This window comes from Motacilla alba, chromosome 2 (genome assembly GCF_015832195.1).
Source record: "Motacilla alba alba isolate MOTALB_02 chromosome 2, Motacilla_alba_V1.0_pri, whole genome shotgun sequence".
NCBI classification, from domain to species: domain Eukaryota; kingdom Metazoa; phylum Chordata; class Aves; order Passeriformes; family Motacillidae; genus Motacilla; species Motacilla alba.
Window position 1 is genome coordinate 75,221,567 of NC_052017.1, and position 26,983 is coordinate 75,248,549.

The 26,983-nt window shown below is 37.1% G+C and overlaps 1 protein-coding gene across 9 annotated transcripts in view; it reads left to right on the plus strand.

Annotated features, from left to right (window-relative positions):
- CDH12 (cadherin 12) overlaps positions 1 to 26,983 on the plus strand; it is a 539,049-nt gene that overhangs the window by 419,959 nt on the left and 92,107 nt on the right. Inside the window, exon 1 of one of the 9 annotated variants that reach the window (XM_038160585.1) lies at positions 1,116 to 1,990. The exons of the other annotated variants lie outside the window; for them this stretch is intronic. The gene's annotated coding sequence lies outside the window, so the exon portion shown is untranslated. Of the gene's footprint in view, positions 1 to 1,115; positions 1,991 to 26,983 lie in introns of those variants that run through there. 9 annotated transcript variants of the gene reach the window in all.

Sequence of the window (26,983 nt, forward strand, 5' to 3'; positions counted from 1 at the left end):
CAATTAGTTGCTACTAAAGCAGATAAGAATTTTTGCTGTTGGGTTGTCTTGCAGCAAAAATATCCAGAAATGCCTTGTCCTCTCTAGTGTGCCAGGAGATCGTGCCTTCTCTGATGTAGGTCTTGCTATTCTCTTGTTCTCTTTATCTGTTTTTCCTTCCTTATGCAAGCACTGATTTCTCAGAGGAACTAAAACTACTCCTTTCTATCATCAGTACCATTTAGTTGCACCTTTAGAGATGCTTAGACCTACCAGTGCCTGAGGCTGACATTGAAAATCACTTTGATTTTTCAGCTGGTGCAGCATATGGTTGTCTTGGCTTAGGAAAAAACCCAGATAAACTCTTCCTCTCTTTTTTTTTTTAACATTTTCATTTTCTAGTTGCTACGTCTTAAATAGCAAATGTTCCAAATTTCACTTACTATAGTTTTATACAGTATTGATTATAAGCTGCACTCACACACATATTTCTTGGGAAATTGTGGGAAATTCACTGAAACACTACATTTTTGACCCTTACTAGTCTCTTATGTGAGCCTGGCAAGCTTTTGTGACTAGTGACTTGCAGTCTTTAATTGTTTCACATTTGCATGCAAAGTTTTACCCAGTTTGGTACTTTAACCCAAGGGTTTTGGTAATCTTATTAGTAATGGTACTTCCTAGAAATTGTCATGGCTACATGGTTCTCAGTTTTATAATGTCTCTAGACTTCCTAATAATTGCTATTGCTGAATCTGGGATGGCTGAAATAATGCCAGAGCATTCACCTCTGGAATCAGGGTTGCAGTTACAGTGTTATAATAAAATTGTACATCAGCTGGACCTTTGTAATTTTTTTACGGGAAATAGTGCAAAAAAAATGAAAATATGTGGCATTCTTAAGTTCTGATTTTCTGCACAGAGGTATTTCTTAGATATACCTGTCATAGCCTTGTTTTTCACAGTAGATTTTCTTAGAACTTTTGATACGTTCCATGCATGTTGGAGGTGGAAGTTTACTTTTTCACTTCAAATTTACATTGAGAGCAGATTGAATTTTCTTCTACAGTTTCTGTACTCTAGTGTTGGTTTGTTTGTCCTTTTAATCAATATCACTCATTAAAAGAGATAATGATACTGAATATCTTTAGTTTTTTTCTGAAGAAATAGTTTTAGGACTGCTATTTTTTCTTACTGGTGCCTTCCTTACCAGGAGCCAAATTCCTTCATATGCTCTTAAGGAAAAATGTTAGAAGGACATTTACCCAATACAAGCTAGGATGCAAACCTCTTTCATGCCAAAGTTTGACTGGACAGCCAGCCTTGCTCTTTGCATACATGCACTGTAATCTGTTCTTGTACGATGGAGAGGAAAGTCAATCACAGCCATAAACAAGATCTTCTCTTGAAAAGCCCCTGGGGTTACCAACTGTTGCAATATGCAGGCTGCTGTACCCATCTGTGATTTCCAGTGCTTCTGATACTTTCAAAGCAGGCACAGATTCCACTCTGTAGTGAAAGGATATCACTGCCTCCAAAGTTGACATTGTATTGCTCACATGATAAATGGGGTGCATAATACTTTATGGTGAAGATTTTATATTTTGAAGGACTACTTGAAAATTATTTTACTTATTATTCATTATTTTTGAAAAATATTTTACAAACTATTTGAAATTCCTTGCAGAAAAACTCAGCAGATGGAGTCAAATTACAATGCAGAACTAATATTTTAAGAACATAGATTGCTGTGCGTTATCTTATGCCTAGTAAGAGACTTATAAAAGCTTAAGAGCTGAACTCCTAATATTGGTTGTGGGGTTTTATTTTGGTTTTTTTGTTTTGTTTTGGTTTTTTTGTTTTGTTTTGTTTTGTTTTTCTGATATTGGTTTTATCAATACCTTTACTTAAAAATATTTTCTTGGTTTACTATAGGTTCCAAAATATAGAATGAAGCAGAAACGTGGATTTATCTATGAGAACTGAAAAGGGTGCCCTAATATCTCCATTTGTAAGTTTGTTTTAGCAAAACATGTTCTCCTTAAGTATAGTTTAATCAACTGTGTTGTTGCTTCTGGCAGCTGTGCCAGCTTCTGCTGCAATATAGTTGACGTAAGCATGCAAATATAGCTGAGTTTAAACCAAGGTTATCCCCTTATTAAAGCTATCAGTCCAGATGACTGAGAATGGGGGCAAATCAGCATTAAGCACACATTCAAGGGAAGATATTATTATATATATTTTTTGTATATTTATACATAAAAACGTGCACAGAAATGCATTTGCTTCCGTATGCATTTCCCTCACTTAATATACTGATTCTAACAGCAAATTTATAACCTCTGTTTTTACAGCCTCTTAATTGTTTTCTAAGGTCTTTGCATTATTCCTCTATGCTTATGCGTTGACTAGCTAGTATTGTACTAAACCCATCAACTGCATAATGTACAGATACCATGTGTTCTTTCCTACACAATTTAATTTCATACTTTTCCACTACATTAACTCTTTATTGATTAGGTGGGACTCTACAAACTCCAGATGACCATGGCAGACTAAAATGGTCAATGGTACTAGAAAGTTGATATCGGGTTATTTTATTGTGTTCCTCAGTGGTACAAAGCAGCTCCTGAAGAGTCTTATGGATTTGCTTCCCATGGTACTGTCAGTGTGAAAATAGTCTCTATAAATTTCTTTTAGTATTCCTTCTGGAGTGAATACCTAATTGGCTTTTATTTAAACATTGGCTTATATAATGGAACATATGTTTAATATCTCCATCTATGTAGTTATATGTGCAAGAATTACAATATGTTGAAAACTAACCTGGTGAAGCAGTGGGCAATAACCTGCACTCTTGGCTTGGCTCATCTTAGCACTGTGAGCCTGACTTTAGCCTGAAGCTTACAGTGAGCAAGGGATGGGGAAGGAAGAACTATAAGACATTGGAGCAAATGCTGAATGAGCCTGCCTTTGATATAGATTCCTAGCTGTTGGCGATATATTTTAAAAGGTTTCCAAAAGCTTACCCAGGCTGTTGTGGAAGATATTACTTTGGGAATCCATTGAAGCCAGAGGTACTTTTGAATGGCATTATGCATGCTCATGAACAGATAACTGACAGCATAATCTGTCTGCAGCCATTGTCTGCAATCCCTCCAGCTCCAGCCTGGTCTCCAGGTTTTTTTTTCTGGTGTTATCAAGTCCTTAGAGAAAATGATGGGAGCCAGATGTCTTATTCAAGATACAAACATCTTGAATATGTTTTATTTTTATCCAGTTTTCCACATCGAATTATTCCCATTGATCGTTTTCCTTTTTCTTGTCTGCTGTTGATCATTGAGAAGAAAACTTTGGAGGATTTTCCATAGTGATCCCAAGATCAAGAGTTAATAGGTGACAGAGCTACAACCCACCTCTGCAGAAGTACTGATAAGTTACTTTTTCTGAAGCCTCTTTGTGTTTCTCCATGTGAAGTTCCGTTTTCTCAGTTTCATGCTATGTTAAGATTCCCCTGTAGCACTTTGCAGCAAAGCTTTCATTTTGTCAAGCTGTCACCTGTTCATATATTCTCTTTTACTGGCAACCTATAAGTTCAGATCCAAGAGAGATGCCAGTGGCAACCCCTCTCTCATATAAAGACTGGCAATTTATTCCTACTGTTTTAGATCTCTTTTTATTTGGATTATATAAGGAAAAGCTGTTATATCTTAAACTTCTTTTTTTTTTTTTTTAAGAGTCTTTGCTTAGGAACCTTGCTGAAAACTTTTTTGAAATTTAGATATTCTTAATCTATGCCAGTAATCTTGAGCTACATGCTCACTGATGCACCCAATAGTTTTAATAGGTTTAGTGAAGAGCAACTTTCCTTCACAAAACCATACTGAATTTGAGCTTACAGGGTCATACCCACGTGTCCTCTAATTTGGTACATTATTAAAGTGTGCAAATTTTATCCATCACTTGGGTCAGACCTGGTGCCCTGGGTCATTTGGACCATGTTTCAGAAAAATCCATGTTCCATCATTTTTTTTCTGTATTTTTTTTCCTGGGGCTATGTCAGGTGGCAGATAACTCAGCACAATTGATGGTTCAGTGGTTTTAATTACAGCTCTTGTCTTTCTGATTCTCTTTTTGTTTTAATTTTGAAAAGATACATCTACTGCACTGATCATCAGAATAAGTTCTTTTGCCACTGTGTAGGAAAGTGAGTTTTAAGGAAGGAACAAAGGGGAAGGCAGGTTAGGACTTAGCCTTGTCTCAAAGAGTGTTTTCCCCTTTATACAGGACATTACATAAAACGTAAAACAAAAAGCACATTAAAACACCCCAACACTGAGATATTGAGAAAATATTACAAGTAGGCAGTGAAAGCTTTTGAAACAAAAGTGTTTCTCTATGATAGACCACTGGGAAACCAGGTAGCTTAAATCATGGGGCAGGGGGGGAGCCAGAAAAAAAAATTAAATCAAAAAAGAGGGAGAAAATAGTGCAAAAAATCAAGACTGGATTAGTTAAAGGGTGATGGTTGTTGCCATACTGTGAGTTTCCTTTCATACACCCTGGCTGCTGGATATTGTCAGCAAAACTAAGACATTTGGCAAATGCTGTGAGATGGGACAATCTATTTAAAATCAAAGCTGTGATGCACAGGACTATACAAACACGTGAACAGCAAAATTCTCAGCAAAGCTACCACAACTTCAGCAAGGCTTTTATCACTGTCTCTCATGATATCCTCAAAGGCAAACTCAGAAGATGGGAATTAGATAAGTGGATTGAGAACTGGCTGAAAAGCAGATCCCAGAGGGCTGTAATCAGTGGCACAGGTCCTAGTTGGAGGCCTGTCAGTAGTGGGTCTGCCAAAGCTCAATACGGGGCTCAATATTGTTTAACTTCTTCTACAATGACTTAGATGACGAGGAAGAGGCCTCCTCAGCCAGTTCTCTGATGGCCCAAAGCTGGGAGGAGTGGCCAATACCCCAGAGGCCTGTGCAGCCCTTCAGAGGGACCACAACAGCTTGGAGACATGGGCAGAGAAGAACTTCCTGAGATTCAACAAAGGCAAGTGCAGGGTCCTGCAACTGGGGAAAAATAACACCATGCACCAGCTCAGGCTGGGGGATGAACTGCTGGAAAACAGCTCTGTGGAGAAGGACCTGGGAGCCCTGTTGGACAACAAGCTCCAAGGGCCAGAAGTGTGTCCTTGCGGACAAGAAGGCCAGAGGTATCCTGGGGTGCATTAGGAAGAGCATAGCCTGCACATTGAGGGAGGTGTTTCTGTTCCTGAGAAGGCACAGCTGGAGTGCTGTCTCCAGATTTGGGCTCCTCAGTTCAACAGAGACATGGAGCAGGTCCAGTGGAGGGTAAAATAGAGGATTGTGGGACTGGAGCATCTCTTTTATGAGGAAAGACTGAAGGAGCTCAGCCTGTTCAGCCTTGAGAAGAAACAACAGAGAAGGGACCTGAACAATGCTGGTAAGCAGTGTGCCATGAGAATGGAGCCGGCCTCTTCTTGTTGGGGACAGGTAGTAGGGCAAGAGGCAACAGGCAGTGATGGATGCACAGAAAGTTCCACCTGAACATGAGGTGACCAAGCACTGGAACAGATTGCCCACAGAGGTTGTGTAGTTTCACTTAAGAACTATATGGACACAATCCTGTGCAATGTGCTCTAGGATAACCCTGCTTGAGCAGGGAGGTTGGACCAAATGGCTCACTGTGGTCTCCTCCAACCTTACCTGTTCTTTGGTTCTCTATGTGATTGTGTTTAACTGTATGTGGGCAAAGCTAAGAACCCACACCGCAGCAGTTAAAACCACTCTGTTTCCACACAATGACCTTACTGCAGCTCAGAAGCATAAATCAAATAATACATTTTATCATATGTGTCTTTTGATACAAGCTAACCTTTTTTAGGTGTCCAAGCAATTATTAAATTAATAAAATTAAGCTATTGGGTTTGTTCTAAATCTATATTCTAAATATCGTTGGTAGCTTAGGTGGTATTGAGTATTAGTTCTTTTGGTATATAAGGAGAAGCTTTTTAATTATTAGTGCAGTCTTGCTGTTTGCATAAACACCTTTAGGTTCAAGATATATTGCATTAGAATTGTTGGGATTATGTGCTAATTTTTTTGGTAATTACACAGTTGATGAGGGAAAGAAATTGACATATTTACGTGTAGTATTGAAAAATTGTAGAAATTGTTTTTATGCAGGCACCTAATATGTTTAAAATAAAATGTGTTGTATTGATAGTTGTTTTAGTAGCCACAGATCAGCTGTAAATGATAAAAATTAAAAAGAATTTGGGTTTTTTTTACCACAAAATTACTCTGGACATTAAATAGCTTTTCAGTAAGACCTGCTCTTTTGGTCACCAAGTGGTTTTAAACATTAAATATATTTTAAAAGTATTACTCTTCTCAGCCACTGAGCGACTGTAAACATTAAATATGTTTTATAAAAGCTGCTTTTCAAGCTACTGCCTGCATGGCTATGAATATAAATTTTGTTTAAAGTTGATTTTCAGCCACTGAACTATTTTTTTTTTGTTATGCGCTCAGTTCTATTTATAACTTTTCAGAGAAAAAACACGTGCAAGGTTTCACTGGCACAAGGCAGCTCTTCATTTATGACAAGTAATCATGTCCTACCCATCTTCTCATAAAAAACATGTCAGGTAATAATAACAAGCCAAATTTTAAAAGGATTTTAATGGATATTTTGCATGGTGAGTGCATATCTAGTGTTCTAGTCACCCATATTTGTGTTTTACTCTGCAGTAAAACAAAACAATAAAAGCAGACATGACTGATATTCTTTACTAAAAAGTCTTAGAAGTCTAAGAAATCAGTCACTGAGGGATTGTGTGAATCAATCAAGTCATCATCAGCCCTAGAGGAGGGCAAAAGAGAATGCAAAATATTCTCAAGATTACTAAGCAAATGTGAGTCACTAAACCAAATATGATTAAAGGCTTTAATCCTGTGTGCATAAATTCTATGTGGCAAATTAGATGTAATCCTAGGAAGGCCTGGAGTGATAAGAAAAGTGTTCATGAGAATCTGGCTTAACAAGAACTAAGAGAAAAATCACTGATCACAAACATACTGTTAAGGACAAATTATTCTCTGTTTAGAGAATCCCATAGGGCCTAAAGTCTACACCAAAGACACTGCAGATAAAAATAATACCTTAGGAAAAGAAAATCTACATAAACCAGAGGTCTAAAAATATCTGCAGATTGAGGAACAGCATATACAAGAGTATCTTTAAATGGAATGTCAGCCAATTAGTAGGTGTATCTGTCTTCCAATCTTGGATTTAATGAGTGCTAGGTACTTAACAGTTCTCTTTGTTTGTAGTAAGGAACAGCATAGATTGGCAATCCAGTCCGATATCTGTCCTGCACATGAATCTGCCATCCCTCCAGCCTTTTTTCAACAAGGATCCTGATAGAGCTGATTGAAACTTTTCCACAAGAAATATTTTGCTAAGTTTCTATACAACTGAAAGGTGCAAACATGTAATTCGCTTAAAACTTTTTCTGAAAACCAGATGGCTGCCTAGTGAGCCATCCCACGGGTTATCTGCTGACTAGAAAATCAAACAGGTGGCTCCTGTATTAGTAAAGGAGCATGCTTTATATCACCCTGACAAGCCAAGTACTGGCTGACTTAGAACCCCTAGACAACACAACATTCTCTGAAGCTTGAAACATAGTGCATTTGCTTGTTCCCTGACTTCTCTTCCATATAATAGATGACAAGACAGGATGTCATGCTTTCCAGACAAGCTAGTCAGCTTGCAATCTAAACAGGTCATAACTAAGTAGGAAGAAGACCAGTGGACATGAAAGAAACCGTTCTCTTTACTAAAAACTTGGCAGTGTCAGTAGTGTTTTCTGGAGTACAATTTAATTTTTTTTTGAATGATACAGGATGAAGTGAAAATCCAAAACTATCTGAAATATGACAGTAAAGTAAAATTTCACTGTCTAGACATCCTTACTTGCCAGTTATGTCTGAGCACCTTTTGTGCAGAAGCCAGCAGTAAATGTGAGATCATTGAGGATTAGAGAGATGAAGACTGGAAATAGAAGGGGAGTTGACTTCGGGCAGGTGTGAAAGTTAAGAATGACAGCAGCGGAAGAGGAAAATCTTTATAGATGTTCAGCTTTCACTTCAAAAGCTTCTGGAGAGAAATCGACACCTTTAATACTGCCTTTGACTTGTTTTAGGTTGACAATGCTAAAAAGACAGCTATTATTTCTGTTAACAAAACCCCAGAATGGTTCTTTTATTTTCATAAAAAGCTTAAAGGGAGTTAATACATAAGCACTCAAGGGATCAGTATTCTTCTTACTTATCAGTACAACCCAGCTTGTACAGTAACACTTGTGGAGCAGTCTTGAGGGAACAAGGAAACAGCAAGGAGTAGGCAAGAGGACTTCCAACCAAGGGATTACCGGATGCACCATTCTGCATCAGGATTGATGGAGAATGTTGCTGCTGGTACCCTCAGAGGTGTCATTTCAGCTAACCATTCAAATCTTGGTACACATTGTTAACAACACATGATTTTCTCTGGAAATAGTTTGTTGACTGCTAGTCATTCCACTGAGGTTGGCATGATGCTTTGGGAATAGATGTTCTAAATGGTAAGGGATAATATGAATCCTAACAGACAATCCAATAAAAATCTGGCCAAGAAACCTACAGCTGGTGATCATCTCCTCAATAATATCTTTCATTTTCCATCTGTGTTTATTGCTGTTAGTACAGGAAGCATCAATTTTATCATTTGTTCTGATCTAAAAGAGTATCCCAACTTGTCTCAAACATAAGATAATTATACAGCTAAGATTCCCATTTTTTAGAAGGAGCACCTTAGAAACCTATCTATCCTCTCATATCTGTAAATTTCCAGAACTAGAGCCTGGGAGAAAATTAAATACATTTTTAGGCAGATTATAATGTCACAGCCTATTTGGGACTAAGTTTTATCCAAGCTTTACTGCTTCTCTATCTTCTAAAAAGGATTGTTGTTTGGGTTAACATACTTGTCAAATATTTTTCTAATCCCCATTTTGTGAGGTGTAGTGGCTGTGCATTGCCTAAATTGCTCATGCCATTCTACAAAACATCTTTTTTTTCCTATTTTTAATATTTTTGACTTTTAGTCTGGAAGATAAAAGGTGTATAATAGCAGATGATGTAGGTATAGTCCTACCTACTGAATACATCTCTATCATGCCACATCTTTTTGTCTCCTTTCTAAATTAAACAGATAAAATCTTTAAAGTTCTATGTGGAAAACTTTTCATGTCTCAATCACTTACTGCTTTCCTCTGAGCCCCCGTTACTTTTGCTGTCATTTTAGCGATAAGGCAGCAGTAATCAATATTTTCAACAGCCTTGAGAGAATTCAGATGAGAAAGATGCCCGAAGGGCAGGTTCAAGTGCTCAAGCCTACAATTTATGGTCTTGCAGGAGATGATACAGACACAGATGCTCAAATTATCAGCCCTACTTGCTACTTCTCTGCTTCAGTAGCTCCAAATTCATCCACTTTTTCTTGCTGCTTTCACTCCATATCACCTTATGCCTGAACACAAACCAAACCCTTTCAGACAGTTTTCAACAGATGCTTGATAGTCCTGGGATTCTTTCATGATTTTTCTGTGTGATTCTGAATGAATCCTTTGTTCACAAGTTTTAAGTCCTAAATCAATATTAATCACTGAGCATAATTCAGTGAGGCATAGCACCTTGTTGTTCAAACAGTGGATGATCCTGTATGCCTTCCAAAGATCATCCAGTTGCTAATATAGCAGAGGGCAGGGGGCAGAAATCTTACCCTGGTTGAGTAGTAAAAATAGATTTACTATTATATATTAAAGCACTGGTTTTGATAGTTTTGTTTGCAATACTGGTAAGGGAATAAGGGGCAGGGGGGGACAACTCTTAACATTTGTGGGGGGAGAGGCAATGAGTGAACAAATGTAAACAGCTGTTTTTATTTCTCACAGCCCAGATTCTGACACTGCTGTACTAGGAATTGTTGCTACATAAAATGTTGAATAATCAGTTCCCACATCAGCTTTTCTTTGTAAGAAATAAGCAAAAGCAAATTCTAGCTTTTCCTTCTGAAGAAAATCTTACATAAATGACCCAAGAGGTGCCAAGATGTCAGACTGTCTGCCTGAATCAAAAGATCACAGCAAGGCATCAGCTCCTTAAATTCCAAAATCCATATGAAGCTAGTAATGGAACTGGCAAGCTGTAAAGGAGGAATCCTCTCTTTGGGCCACTGCACAGCAATAAGAGATCTTTGAACGGCTGATTTAAAGGAAAGCTAAGGAATAAGAACTGCACCAGCACATCCTACTGATTTACTGTAGAGATGAAGTTGTGGCAGCTCAGTAATACCTCTACTGCAATCTGGATGCTTTATACTTTAGCCACCTTGATCAATTACTTTGGTTAGCACAAGGGGACAGTAACAGTGATGACAGGACAGGTTTTATGGCAGCACAGTACAAGACACTTTGGGACACTAACTCATCAGCTACCTTACAGGAATGTCCTGATGGTTCATTTCTGCTGTTGCTCAGATTGCCTGTATTAAAGACCATGTGAGGCTGCACCTCTCACACTGCAAATATGTTTTATGATTTTAGTATTGACTTAATTGTGGACACAGTGTGCATCATGTTGGTATTGCTCTTCTCAACAGTAGAGATTTTACACTCTTTTGTAGGGTCTTCTTCATGGAAGCTTTTCATCATCACATTCTCAGGACAGATTTTTAATGGTAACTTGGCACTGAGAGTTTTACATGCATCTTGTGGTTATTTTTTTTCCTTGATATGACTAAGTGTAAGGCATATAAATGGTTTTGAAAACCCTAGTCAGTCTTTGGACTCCCAAATATCTTCTAATAGCTTGAGCTGTACCACTAAGTTCCTCAAGCTATACCAAGAATCCCTTATCTATAGACATCTAACTTTTGCTGACCTGCATTATAAATATGAGTCAACATGTCCTCGAAATTTGGACAGGTACTTGGAGCAATGTCTCTGGAGCCCAATCAGATCAGACACAAATCAAATTCAGCACTACTACAGTAAATGAGGTCATGCCATTGAGGGTTAAACATCCACATGCATTTATTTGTCTGATTCCACGTGAAATATCTTAGCATCTGCCTGAATCTGTAAAAAAAGTAAGATTCCATGATTTTTTTTCTATGGGTACCTAAAATGTCATCTAAGTCTGTCCCCAATCTGCTTGCACATAGAAGCATCTGAACTTTACACTTCTGAGCAGCTAGAAGCCAATTAATGCCTAAGCACTGTCAGAAATCATAAAGTAGATATACCTAATTCTCTTTCGGAAGCCAGTCAGTGACATTTTCAGAGTTCAGAGTTATATCCCATGCAAAATGTGGCTGGAGGAGAGGTTACATGTTTTTCATTTCTCAGTGCGGTAGGTAAAAATCTCAGACAAGATGCTGCAGATGCAGCTTTAATACTTTTCTTTTTTTTTGAATACCCCCTCCTTATGTTTTAACCACCAGAGTCTTTGTAGCTTTTCTTCCTTCTCCCTTTTTTTGGGCCTGATAAATACTTAATGATCCTACATGAAACAGATCAACTTCCTTGTTTTTTTTTGAGTCATGCTCTTGAGAGACCATTCACTTAGGAGATAGGAAATAAGCATTCAACCAACATATAACAGGAGAGTGACTTAAAAAAAACTGTAGCTTATGTATCCACTGAGCAGTCAGGAGGGCAACATCATCTGCTTTTTCATTTTATCACAATAATGTTGCTTTAAACTCTTAACACAGAAGAAGGTTCAAAATTTTCATCCCCAGTAAATAATTTCTGAGAAAGAAGATATCTAGGATACAGCTTTTCTCATTGGTATTTCTTACAGCACCTTTTCACTAATAAGCTTGCTTGTATGGACCTCTTTGTTAGGCATCTAAATAACACCAAAGAGAAAAATCTGCATCTGGCCTTATTGCATTTTACAGTGGTTCATTTTTATGATTCATGCCCTCAGTATTGTTGCGCATAAAAGCAGCATGTAATGTTACATCTCTGCTTTATAGATGTACTCTTGAAATTGGTGAAAACTGAGGAGAAATGTTCATTGCAGAGCTTGATTCTTAATGCTTATTTGGTACCAGAACTGACAAAAACCAGACAGGATGTGTGTGCAAGGGCACTGGGGGAAATTACCTTAAAAACAGCATGTCTTTTGAAATACATTCGTGAAGGTGTCAGGGGAAAAAAAATGTTGATGGATACAAAAGGAAAAAGCAGGAAAAGCGAGTAAAGCAGATTAATAATAGTACAAAATATTAATGTTCATTAAAAATATGAGCAAGATTAGTTTAGGGAGTTGATAACTATGATGTCTGTTTTTATGTATGGAGCAAGGACTGTGCATGAACTATTTAAAATGAGGAGCTGGGATTTTTTTGGTTTTTATTTGGTTGTTTGTTTCATTTGGTTTTGGTTTTGTTTTTGTCTTTGTCTTTTTTTTTTTGTCTTGGTTTTGTTTTTGTTCTTAATTTATTTTGTTTTATTTGGGATTATGATATAATTTTCTTTTGCAATTCTTACTACTCTTGATCTTTGGAAAAAATCAATAACTTGGATTTTATTTTATTTAGAAATTTTAAGGTGAAGACAAGATTCCTTGAATAATGAATGCAATAAAATTTTATATAGCCAATATGTAGACCTGGATTTGATTTTTAAAAGATGTAGATTCATCTCTAAAATTTTAACACAACAAACATTAAGCAAATATTTTCCTCTGAAATGTAGAACTCTGTTTTTATGGATATCTAGGCCATATTTAGGTGCATTTAATTTTATCTCTGGTACTTCATAAGTTCAGAATTTCATGAATATCAAGGCTTGCTTACCTCACAGGTTTTAGAATTCATGAATAAACATAAAAATGTTGGGGAGTGGAATAAAAAGGCAAATTTCTAGATGCTAAGAAGCATCAGACTACACATCAGCCCAGACAACAGTCAGGTATGCTCTGCCTTTACCATTTTATTTATCTTTAAATATTCTGATAATTATCTTTAAATATTCTAATAAATATTTGGATTTTTTTCTTTTTTCTTTTTTATTTTTCTTTTTATTTTTTTCTTTTCTTTTCTTTTTTTTTTTTTTTTTTTTTGGCCAGTGGTGCCAATTTAAGCAATGCTTTTTATCTGATCTCCAGAGACAAGTGATTTTGATCATCAAAATTGAGATAGAAATGCAAATCAGGGGGAAAATTCCCAGAGTAGGCTTAGAATAACTCTAATGAGTAAATGATTTAAACTCCTATCTGGTCAGAATTGCAGAGTTTCTATCTTAATCATTTTAACCATGTGAAATACAGAGTTAGGCCTGTTTGTATCACCCTCAACTAGAATTTTCTGTATCCTAGCTCTGCTATACAAATATTGAAATACTAGCATTTATGAATTTAGGTATGGTCACAATATATTTGCGTGTTGTTCTGGTCTTTTTTTGTCTTGTGTCTTTTTTAAAAAACACAACACATTGAAATAAAATCGAGGCATTAAAGAAGCCATCAAAAAGAATACAAGGGCTTAAAATTAAAATTATAAAAGAATGCTGCACCCTTCCTACAGAGGCAGTTAAGCATCATTGTTTGATTTTACTCCTTTTTTCCAAAGTCCAGGTATTTTAATTAAGAAATCATCATTTTTCAACACATTTCTTTATAAAACTAACAGACTACCAGTGAAATATTTGCAAAGTATATATATACTTGAATCACATCAGGAGAAGGTTATGTTGTAGAGGTGATGGCTCAGAATTCCCAAATAAGAAAAAGTCTTTTCAAAGAAGAATTGTTCTAAGTCTTGTAAAAAGATTTGTCAGTCCACTGTGCAGTGATAGTGGAGGAAGGGAAATGAATGTTTTCTGCTTATATTTTACAGCAATTAAGAAATTAGGCAGATAAAGAAAGTTTGGGCTCAGATTTTTCCTCAGAGCTGTCTGATTAGCACCTGAATTCTGGGTTATCAATAAGGAAAAGAATAATATGATGAAGGAATAACCATGGAGAAGGGAAATGAAACTGTGTATATTATTAACATATATCCTTCAATAATATCAATAATAAATCCCAATTACTTACTAAAAAAAAATAATATATTGGATCTCACTGGCTTCAGTACCTTTTAAAATTTTCTTTAAATGAAACATATGCCAAGTGGTGTGCTGAGTAGTTATGTTCTTAAAGTTTGCAGTCAGGCTTTCATTCACATTTTAGATGAATCCAAGGCTATGCTTACCCAAGATGTTTGGACCATGGAGCAATGCAGTAGGACTCATGAGTGGAAGTCGTGACCTGGCCTGCTCTTTGTCATTTTTCCTTGGGATAACCCTTCATGAAGAGAGAATAACTTCTACTGCTACTGTTGGATCAGTGTAAGCTTTTCTTTTGACAACATTCAAATGACAGGGAAGGGAGAAGGATATGCCAGGCTGGGTGGCAGGGGGAACTCAGGACAGTGAGGATCAATCCCAGGGAAGTCCCAGAAAAAGACATCTTGAAGCCTTCCTGCAGGTGAGTTTCATTGCTGAGCTCCTGCTGACAGAAGTCCTCTGACTAAACTGCTGGGAAAGTGAGATCTTTTGAGCATACACTATTTCTGCACTACGGTGGGGATACGGCGTTGATGAGGGTTGTGTAGATGTGGAGTGAGACTCTCTTGAAGGCTTTCTGAGTGGTGATTTTCAGTGCTGCCTTTTAAATACTCAAATAATGAGGCAGAAATTAACAGTTTTGGGTGTTTTCTTTGACCTAACCCAGAGTTAATGAGCCCCTATATTTCTGATATTGTGCACACATCTGTCTCTAGCACATTTCTGCTCCCTCAGGTGGTGACTGGCAGATGTATGTACAGGACCGTGGCAGCCATCCATGGTGACTGGGGTCAGCTTCACAGCTCACACACACTTGTTTTTCTCTTCACACATTGTGCTAACAAATACTTAATCCCTGTCATAAAGTTTATCTGATAAAAATAAAAAAATACAGTTTTCACTGTTAGAAATACCTTCATTTTTATTATCAGGAAGATAAACGCCTTTAAAATCTGATCTGTATTGTATGCTCCCATATTGTACTGTCTTATCCTAACCAGACAAATAAAGTGCCATGTTGAATTATTTCTCTAATGTGGGGAAAAAAAATGGGGCCCCTGGTTGTTTGATTTTTTTTTCCCATGGATACCTGAACTACACACAGTTAACACTGCATTCCAATTCGCAGAACACCAAATATTGTACACTAAAAGTGTAGTGGGATTAGTTAATATTTTCCATGAAAATTTTCAGGTATTTTCATTCAAAAGAAAAACTGACAGTATTTCCGGTTTTTAAAAAAATCTCAGAGTTGAAGAACTGCAACTTCATTCCCATATGCAGAAATAGATAACTCAAGTTCTTAGATAGATTTATGTATCTGAGCATCTCAGAACCTCTTATTCTCCTCAGTGTTTTTTTCCCCCTAATCTCCCATCTCTATTTAGGGACTCCCCTCTGACAATGAAGTAGTATTGCAATATGAGAAATGGAGGCAAGCCAGAACTCCCAGGCCCATATTAATCCTGTTTATTTATTTTGTTTGCTATTTCATGGTTTGTTTTTTTTTTTCCAGTTCAACATGAGATATGTTAGCAAATACACTGTTTTTGTTATTTACCTATGAGTGGAAAAAAGTCCCCTTTTCGGAAAAATCTCACCTTTGTTTTAGAAGGAATAGGAATCTTCCACTACAAAAAATTTTGTGAGACTCTTAAAATCAAGAGGAGTACTCCATAAAGCACCATATTCTGAAAATACAATTGAAAAAGTTATGAAAATTGTATCTTTTACTAGGCTGATAATTCCTGTGATCTTTTATTTCTACAGATGTTCACATCAGCTCTGAATGTTTTTCCACCGCATTTGTAAATTAGTTATACTTTTGAGTAAATTCCCAAGCATTCCTACAGATGTTATGCCCCAAATCTGCAAAACAGTGTATCATTTAATCTTAAACCTGATTTCAAGCACATTGAAATGCTTTAAAATAGATATAAAGCATGCAGCTTTAATTTTAAACTACTTTTGTGTAGTGTGTCCATTCTGTATGTAGACTAGCAGATGATCCACACTGATTACATGCTCACTAAAAGAAGAATACAGAGGAAAATTCTCCTAGAAGAATTTAAGATACAAGGAAAAAAATATAAGAATGTTGGGCATTGGCTAGGAGGTTTATCTTAAGGCACATTTTCTCACCTGTACTTTAGTACAGTGATAATATACAACATTCAGTGCTGTTTTATTGGGGTTTTTTTCCCTTTGGCCAGAGGCCATAGGAAAGACTAATGACCTTTAAAGATGTTTTTTTTCATACAGTTGTTGACTTCTTTTTTTAAGAAGATGCCCACTGTGCCTTTCTTTTACATTTGTACAAGAGGAAACATGATGTCACACCTTGGTGATGTACAATGTGTTTGCTTTTGCCACTGGTCCCTTTCATTAAGCAGATCTTTAACTTGTGAGCAGAAATTTCATTTTCTATTCTTGTCCATTTTTTTGTCTGGGAAACCACACTGACATAGAATTTTCTTGTTTCACAAACCTAGGCTTATGTTTTTAAGTACATATGCTGTTGCCCTGGAGAATCATCAGGACCTAATTTTATTGGGGAGTCAGAGATATATGGAAAAACTATTTACCTTTATTTTAATATTTATTTTAATATATATATTTTAGTGACATGTAAATAAAGAGTTTTGACGTACAAGTAGTCTGTACAGGTAGCTGCTTTTTCTTAGTTCACTGACCTGAAAAATTAGGATCACCTAAAAAATTACAATCAAAGATTGAAATTTTGAAACCTAAATAATTTGACTTTTTGTAATATTATTTCAGAGATAGTTGTGGTAAAGTTGTTCAGCACGAATATAGACATATCTTTGATTAAAATGAGCCTCAGTTATTTAGTTATTTTTTTACATCCAAAATTAAAATAGTGTTTAGGATTATGTTCCCAAGGAGGGGAAAAACCATTGAAAAGCCTTTAAAACGTTTCTTAAAATATGAAATGTTTATAAATAAAACTTTAACTGAAGATTAATTATCTTTTGCAACATGGCTATTGCAAACTTCTGTGTGGATTCAGTTGGGCACTAACAAATGCATCTGAGCTCAGTTTGGGGACTGCATGATTCTCTTGTGCATCTCAAGATGATTTTAACAGTAGAGTTCCCACCATGTCAGTATGCAAGAGGAATGTAATTCCAGATGTTTCAACACAGTTAAAATTTTCATAAATATTAAATGTTTTCAGATTTTTGAGGGTTTTGCATAGACATCTCCCAGTATTTTGACAAATATCAGGGTAGGGTTTATCTTCTTCTAGAAGAGGTTTAGCACTACGTCCTTTATACCATGCACCTTGAGTATTTCAAATGAATAAGCGGAACTAGGTCATGTTCAGATCACACTATTTCATCTCTCCATCTCCAATACCAGTTGGCTTAATTCATTCTTGTGCTTATCATCAGACTGTTGAGCTCTGAGCACCCTGATGACATTGAATGGGTGCACTTCACAGTCAAAGCTGGGGCTACTGATCTCTAATCATCCTCAAATTTACTACAGTGGTTTTCACTAATGCACAGTTTTATTAAGCTACCAGGAAGAACTCAATAAATCATCTTTCTATGCTTGAAAACTCCACTGAGCCTTTAAAAGCCAGGTGATAACACTGACAAACTGCTTTAAATTCTAACAGAAATTAGAATAGAAGAAGAAATATATTTTTCTGCCTAAGAATATAATTTATATTGCCTTTCTGTAGATGAAAACATTGTTAATGTTTGCAGTCCCATATGGATTTTTTTACACTATTCAGATCACCTCTGGGAAAATGATAATCATAGAATGCAGAAGATTGAAGTAAGATCAAGTGAGTTATTGTCTAGCCAATCAAATGGGAACTGCCCATTTACAGAGGACCTTATTCATCTGTCCACATGTGGTGTCAGCCCCAAAGATGAGTATCTAAAGGTGTCTATTCACATCTGGCTCCAGGCAGAAGACAAGTGAAGGCCAAAGATCGGGAGTGTTTGAGAGTTAGGCTTCCGAGGATCTCACAGTCAGGTAGCTCCCAGAAGCTGTTCCTGCTGCTGTGCAAAGTGGAGGTGATCTGGTGTGAAGACTCTGAGACACGCAAGTTAGTCTGAAAGACCCAGGAAAGGACAGGTATTTCATAAGCAACATAACTGAAATGGCTTATGGAGAAGGTGTAACCTTTATGATATAATATACCTGTTATCATTCGTGTTTTTAAAAGCATGGCCTTATTTTAACAAGATGGCAGAACTGATGGTGGCTCTTCTGAGGGCAGCACAGAAGGGGTCCAGAGAGCTCCATAGCTGGGCCTGTGCCCTAAGCCATGAGCCAAGTCATGGCATGTACATGGCTGTATCAAGCAAGGCTCCACCAGAACCCAGATATTTCTTCCCTGCTGTGGGCTCTACACAGAGAAGCATTAGGATCAGAATCAATATCAAAAGGTAAAAAAAAGAATAGAGCTCTGTGACAAGCAGCAGTTTTACATAAATGCATCTCCAGTAGCAGGGAAGTTGCTTCAGTTCTCTAGAGTTTTCTTGAGGCATCTAAAGATTCTGAGTTTGTGTTTCAGTGTACAGAGTACTGTGCTAGGCAAGTGTGATACTTTTGCAGGGAAAAAAAGCTAGAAAAAAAGGGGAAAATAACTTTTCTTCTCCTGATGTTATACTGCAATTTGTTTAATCCCTGAAAGTTATCTTTAAGGAGATTTTTTTGCTAGAGTGTGGGAAACTAAACAGAGAAGACCTGTGTTAAATTTCAACTGAATATGATTTGAAATTGAGGGGATAATAGAACCTGAAAAGGATAGTTTAAAAAATGGGGGGGGGGGGGGGGGGGGGCGGGGGGGGGAGGAGGGTGAAAGTGCTGCTTCAAGGAAAAAGGAAAAAAAAATAACAAGAGAGAAGCAAAAAATTCATATCACATCAGTCTAAACTGTGATGCATCAGAAGCATCAGTATGGGACGGCACATATTTACTACATCTCAGCGTGCTGTTGCAATGTCTTTGTACTTGCTGCTCTGTGTAATCATCACTCCCTGTTGGATTCCATGTAAATTCCAAGTGCAAGCAATACTCATTTCTTCTGGAAGCATTTCACTCTACAAAACTACTGCACAAAGTGACACAATATTCCCATTGCTCAGTGGTCCCCTTTTTCTTGCAGCCTTATCTTTCAGCCCTTAGGGACTGAAGCTGCATCTGCTGTGGAGCTGTTTCTGTAATAGCTCTCTGAGGGCCTATTCCAGGTAGTCTCTAATTAGACACACCCAGATGGTGGGCACCAAGCAGATGTCCTGCCAGCTTGGGGTGGATATGGAAGAAAGTTTTCTCTTGGCTCCCCATAGTTTGTCTTTTTAATGTTTTTTCCCCCTCAATTTGTCTTCACGGCGAGCATTTGAAATGTTTTCTCACCATTTCAAACGTATGAGGCAAATGTAGCTATAGTAATCTAAGGTACTAAACATTCACAGTGTTTGGTGTAGTCTGAAGCCTAGACATATTGAACTCATGTTACCCACATGCTGTCACGAACAAAAATGCTTACTTGTGCTTTGATACACAATCTTTATCAGCAATTAAGATTTTATTCTTGGAAACTAATTAACAATTATGGTAATACTGCCAGAGACATAAGTAAGCACACTCAATCATGTCTGTGTAGCCAGCTTTGCAGATGAAATGAATGCAGCTAGCTGGAATAGAGTCTGATATTTTCAGTCACATGAGTCACATAAGAAGCAGATCTCCAAAGTACAAAACAGCTATTTTCTGACAGCTTCTTTTCACAGTAGAACTGTACTTTAAATGTTTAGCCACATCTGACATTGAAAAGGTTTTGAGGCAGAATATTTACTTACCCAGCAATTTGATCATCATGTTCACAGTGCTGTGTTTCATGCTCCATTTGCCATAAATGTTGACGTGTTTTTCACAGTATTTGGGGCAATGACAATTTTAATTAAAAAGTTCCCATATTACTCCTTCACCTTTCTAAATGTGACCACGTACAGAACAACAAAAAAAAAATAAAAATAAAAGCTCAAGTGGGTTTGCAAGAGTGTCCTATAATCACTTATGGTTCAAGAGATTTAACAAAGTCAATCCTCAGCTATCATCTCTCTATTGTATTGTCCTTTTTCTGTAATATAATGGTTTAATTTATTAAAAAACAATTATCACAAATGGCTGTGAATCAGACAATACTTTATGATATAAAGATTTGTAAAATATGTAGCTTAGGAATTTTTGCTGGTTTTGGCTGGGGTAGAATTAATTTTATTCACAGAGTCTGGTATGGATTTGTGCTTTGGATTTGTGCTGAACATAGGGTTGATAATATTTTCTGAGTATTTTTGGTTTTGTTATTGATGAGCAATAGCAAAAGATGTTTTTATTATCACTGAGCAGGGCTTATACAGAGCCAAGTCTTTTTCTGCTTTTCACACTGGTGATGGATCTGGGGGTGCTTGGGAGGCTGGGAGAAGACACAGAGACACAGAGAAGACACAGACATGACAGGTGAGCCCAACTGACCAAAAGGATATTCCAAACCATATGAAATCATGCTCAGTATATAAATTTCAGAGAAGAAGAAGGAAGTGGGTGAACATTTGCAGTGATGGTGTCTGTCTTCCAAAGTCACCATTCTGTGTCATGGAGGCATCTGTGTCATCTCCCTGCTCTTCTGGAGATGGCTGAACACCTGCCTGTTCTTGGGAAACAGTGAATTAATTCCTTGTTTCTCTTTGCTTGTGTGCATGGCTATTGCTTTCACTATTAAACTGTCTTTATCTCAAACCACAAGTTTTCTACCTTTTGTTCTTCTGATTCCCTCACCAGTTCTACTGGTAGGGGAATGAGTGAGTGGCTGTGTAGGATTTGGTGGCTGGCTGGGGTTAAACCACAACCATCCATTTTGAACAATAACAAAAAAACCTTCTTGATATGATCAACCCTGTGTACAGCACAAATCTAAAACATAGCCTCATACAAGCCACTGTGATGAATATTAAATCTACCCCAGCCAAAATCAGCAGAGAACTGAAGATAAATTTGAAGCATGGAAGGCTGCAATATTTAATTGCAATGCTTTTCTTAAGGAGGTTTTGAAAACAGCTTTACAAACCTCCCTGTCAAGAAGCACAACTAAAATAAGTTTGCATCATTATTTTGGGCATATTTGCGTAATATTTTATTTTCACAATCCATGTTCTTGCACACTATTTTCTGATTTGGCATTTCTTGGAAGGAAGTATTTCAAACTCTTATCTTTAAATATCTTGTTATTTTTGAATGTCTTGTATGAGAAAGAATTACACTGTTTTTTTAATTGATGAATCTGTAAGTTCTCCACTAACTAGGTTCTCTTAGTCATGCTACTGTAAGCCAAAAGGTAAGGAAATAACAGAGGAATCCTTCCTGTGGAAGGAAAATGTTATTTATATTTCATCCTTTGAAGAAAAAAGAGAGCAAAAGAGATAGAAAGAGAGAAAGAGAAAGAGGAAAGAAGGAAGGAAGGAAGGAAGGAAGGAAGGAAGGAAGGAAGGAAGGAAGGAAGGAAGGAAGGAAGGAAGGAAGGAAGGAAGGAAGGAAGGAAGGAAGGAAGGAAGGAAGGAAGGAAGGAAGGAAGGAAGGAAGGAAGGAAGGAAGGAAGGAAGGAAGGAAGGAAGGAAGGAAGGAAGGAAGGAAGGAAGGAAGGAAGGAAGGAATCAAAACCCAAACAAATAACATAATGTCCAAGAATTAGATTTTGCCAGAGAAACAAGAAAAGTGACTCGTTTTTTTCCTCTGACTATTATGGAGTTGTTGAGACCATCTGAAAATATACATACAACCATTTTAAAAGCAATATTATCACTAACTATGTTGCATTTAGTTATACTTTAAATTTAAGTAAAGACACACCAATTCAGTGACAAATAAACATTCTTCTAACACATTTCTAAAAACAATCTTTCAAAGAAGTTCTGCATCCCTGTAGAACATCGTTATTTTCCACTATATAATAATTTTAATAATGTTTAACTTATTTTCAAACTGAAAGGGTTGTCAAAATTTCTAAGAAATCATAAGGAGAAGTGTTTTGGAGTTTTTCCTGGCCAAATGCAGACTTTTAGAAGCCTTCTTGAAAAGAGTCTTCCCTAACAGGCTTTCAAATTCAATTTTACAGACTCAACACATTCAGAAAAAAATAGGAATAACTTTCAGACTCCGAAGCCTTTACTCAACTGAAATCAGAACTCCAAAATTCTTGAAATGCACCCACGAGTAATGAAAATGTGTGATTATATACAGTTACAGTATATACAACGAAAAGCTTTTAATCTTGACATCCACTGAAGCCAGGTCAGTGCTGCTAACCAATGAAAATACAGTTTAGTGAAATTAATAAACACAGATAACTGGCAGTGGTTCAATATATTCTGGATATTCAATATATTCTGGCTTATTGAAGCCAATGCAATTGAGCTTCTGATAGCATTTTTTGAAATGTGTGTTAAAGGCCATAATCAGGCAATTGCTGCAAAAAATAATTACATTAATCAAAAATGTTACTGTGTCTCAAAAGTACCATCCCCACATTTGAGCAAGAAGAAATAATGGCATACAAAGTCCTTATCTGGTTAGGGGCAAAACATCTGTCTTGGCTTGAACATTTACTGCAGGCTGCTCAAGCCAGGGAGGAGAACATTGCACTGGGTTCAGGTGCAGAGACCTCCCAGCCAATGTCCTGGCAACTTGGCTGCACAAAATCTGACCTAGAGAAGATGTAAATGCAGGTATGGCAGTGCATGTCAGCGAGCACCAAAGGATGCTACATCTCCTGATTACAGGGCACAAGAACAGACACAGAGCTCTGCAGCCCGTACTATTCATGTTGTACCTTCTGTTAACCTTGCCAGCAAGTGGCAGCAACGTGGTACAGTGGTTGTTTGGCTGTGATATAAGACAATCTTAAAAAACTAGTATGGACACTAAAAGTAGCCAAAAAATACCAGTGTGCTCTCTTCCTGGGATAGTTCTTGTTGTCATTGTAAGTTTTTTGCTTTTTCCAGCTAATCAAGCTCTTGTTCATCTCAATGCAGCAAGACATTAAATAAGAGGACATAACTAGGTAATTTTAGAAAGCTTAGTTCAGGGGTAGAGGAGGTTGTGGTGGAATGCATGTAATCTCTCTGCATCACTGCTTCTACTGTTATTTCTACTGTTGGTGTGATACTGCTTTCTGTGTTTTAGCTGACCTTCTGTCTCTCTGCTCTTTGAGTATTTAGTACCTTCCAAAAATAGAAATAGTGAAAACTTAAAAGCCAGCATGGTCCTTATAAATGTAATTATAACTAAACATAATTTTCCCTTTGTCTTTTAAATGAAATGGATGAAATGTACATAGTCATTGATCTTAAATGACTGTTAACTCACAAAATCAGAGGAAGAAGAGAATATTCACCATAAGCCTTAGTTATGTCTATGTTATTAAATTATCTTCGCTAGTCAGCCTATTATTTTGTGCTCTGAGTCCTTTCTTTTCCTGCCTTTCCTTTCATTCTTATCTACTTTCCCTAAGAGTAAGTTATATATCTGATTAAACGGTAATTAGTACTTCAGTGGGGCTGCATGTGTGTAACTGAGAATAGAATTTTCCCTAAAGAATTTTTAAAATCAAATATGTAATAATTAAAGAAAACTGAAGTAGTGAATGGTTTTCAATATGATTACCTAAAAATCTAAGTAATTGACAGCAAGTTTTCTGAAGAAAAAAAAAAAAAGAAAAAGAAAAAAAGTTTTTTCTAACTTTCTAACTGTGTGAAGTAAGGGGAGGAAAGGACACAGCACATATCATGTTTGGTAAATTGTCTTTCCATATTTAATTTTAATTTGATAAAAATCAGATATGTGCATATTAAAGAGAAAGTAAAAATAAATTCAAGTGCAGGAGTACATCTTTAAATTTAATATAAAATTAAACTCAGAGTCCTTTAATTGCTTTTCTTTTTTTCAATTAAACCTTACAGCATATTCATCATATAATTATTTTTACTGCAATATTTAAGTAGCATGATTCTTATAATTTTAAGTTACTGAAGAGGGCTGGGAAAAGAGAAACCACTTCCTGGATTCTGAAAAGACATCTGAAAAGACATCTTTATTTAGTTAGCTCTTTGAAAAGTAGCCAGTTGGCTGCAAGTTGAATTCCTGTGTGCTTGGGAGGCCATTGCAGGTGTCACCTGACGAAGCTCACAGAGAAAGAGCAGAGGGCAAAAACTGGAGTGGGCAGTGGGTGCACCAGGTTGCAGCCATGGCTGTAGCACTCCTCATGCTCTGTGTCCCTGAACAACTGCCTGTTTTTCTGTCCCAGAGTGGCTCTGTAGTAAGATGTTGATAACCACCTGCCAGCAGTCCCAGACCATTATCCCTGGTAAGTGAATGGGAGTAGTGGGGAATTGCATCTAGGTAGATACACACTGAAAATGAGGACAAAGGTCTTCCCAGCCTTTCTGTGGTCTTGGTATCTCTTACATAGGCTTTTCCTTTTCTTAGGATAAAAAAGGATGAAAGGTTGTTGTTAAATATAATTACATGAAGGTGTGATTTGGTAAATCTTTCTTGTACACTATATGGTGGCATGCCAATAACTTGCCAAAGATAAATCCCTAGCTTTCTCTGCTTTACACCAAGCAAAATATAGCAAACATGCCAGCAGTCAGTTGTGGAGATAACTGCATGAACTTTGGCTTTATCAAACCATGAGTCCAGAGAAACTACAATAAATTGTGTACAGTATAACTTGTGACTTCATGTTTGGAGAAGAGGTATTGCTTCTGTAAAAAAAAAAAAAAAAACAAAAACCAAATTTTATCAAAAGTAAAAAGTCTTTAAGTTCCTTATTGTATTATCATTCAATTAAATTCATTTTGTGCAAATATGGACAAAGTACACTGCATTCACAAATGTGGGAGCATACTTTACAAAATTTGTTGGAGCAAGGGTAGATCTCTAGTGCTGTTGCCTCTAAGCAGTGGTATTTGTAATTTTTATCTTAGGAAAAACTCATGGTTAGAGGCCCTGTGTGGATTAATAAAGTATGTTCAATTCCTGTGTTTCATATGTAAGGGACAAAGGATTTGAAATCTCATGATTTGCATGCTCCTGTTTTCTAGCTAAGGCTCAGTTCTGATCAGAAGTGTTTTTTCCACATACTGTATGGGTTACATACTAATTACAGTAACATACTTGCCATTTTCAGTTCTTTCCTTTTGTGAGCTTCCACATGACCTAGAAATGTGCACTTCCAGCCCAGAAGGCCAACCGTGTCCTGGGCTGCATCCAAAGCAGGGAGGACAGCAAGGCAAGGGAGGGAATTCTGACTCTCTGCTCTGCTCTGCTCTGCTCTGGTGAGACTCCACCTGGAGTGCTACTTCCAGCTCTGGGGTCCCCAGCACAGGCAGGACATGGACATACGTCTAGGAGAGGTTCATGAAGATGATCAGAGGGCTGGAGCACCTCTCCTATAAAGACAGGCTGGGAGAGTTGGGATTGTTCAGTCTGGAGAAGAGAAGATTCTCGGGAGACCATAGAGAACCTTCCAGTACCTAAAAGGAGCCTGCAAGAAAGCTGGAGAGGGACTTTTCACAAGGACATGAAGTCATAGGACAAGGGGTAGCAGCTTCAGACAGAAAGAGGGTAGATTTAGATTGGATATTAAGAAATTCAGAAGAAATTCTTTACTGTGAGGGTGGTAAGACACTGGAACAGGCTGCCCAGAGGAGTTGTGGATGCCCCATCCCAGGAAGCTTCTGGGCTTGATGGGACTTTGAGCAACCTGGTCTAAGGAAAGGTGTCCCTACCCATAACAGGAGTGTGGGAACAGATGATCTTTAATGTCCCTTCCAACTCAAACCATTCTATCATTCCATAAGGAAATCTGTTCTACTCTAACATATCTTAAAGAAAAAGGATAATATTACATATTGCATAGTTTCTTGTAGAGAAGTACACAAATTTCTTATTATCAGGGGATGAGGGCAGAAAAATGTCTAAATAATTATGCTTGTTTCAAAATTCCTTGTAATGATTGGAATACAAATGTGTCTTTTAGTGCATTATAATCAGGAAATAAAAGGGGTGAAAAATGAAATACCCTTAGGATGATGTCTTTCTAATGGTCACACATTGTTAAATCCAGTCAAGAACATAAAGTGTGCAAACCCTGGACAGAGAAGAGTTTAAATAAACATATAATTTCAGATATATACTTGCAATTATATTGAAAGACTTATCTGTTAGAGTCCTGCCCCACACCATTAGTAGAGGGTGTATGGAGTCCTTAGTCTGTGGGGTTTTTTGTCAGAAAAATTCCTTGGTGATTTGTGCACCAGTCTCTATTAACATAACTCATCAGTCATTGCCAATAACAGTCATAAAGTCTTAAAAGGGCAGAAATAGTCAACTCTAATTGATTTATTTTGGCTTAAACCACTGAATTTTTGTGTATTTAAGGAACTCTGGATGAAGACCCGCTTATCTTGACACAAGGGCACTGGTGTACCTGAAACAAAGTATGTCCCACAGTTACAGAGCCTGGCTCAGAATATCACACTGAAGTTAATGTCTTGAGTCAAGCTATCTGACATCTTTCATTTCTTCTTTGTTGACAAAGGACTTACTGCAAGGGTGCTTTTGCTTAACCTTTCTTGCACTGCCACTGTTCTTTAGTTAGATGCATTCCCCCAGTGAAAATAAGAAATAATGAAAACATAAGTCAGTCTTTGCAACAGAGTCTAGGGGTAGCAACTAATTTCAGTGAAGGCAAAT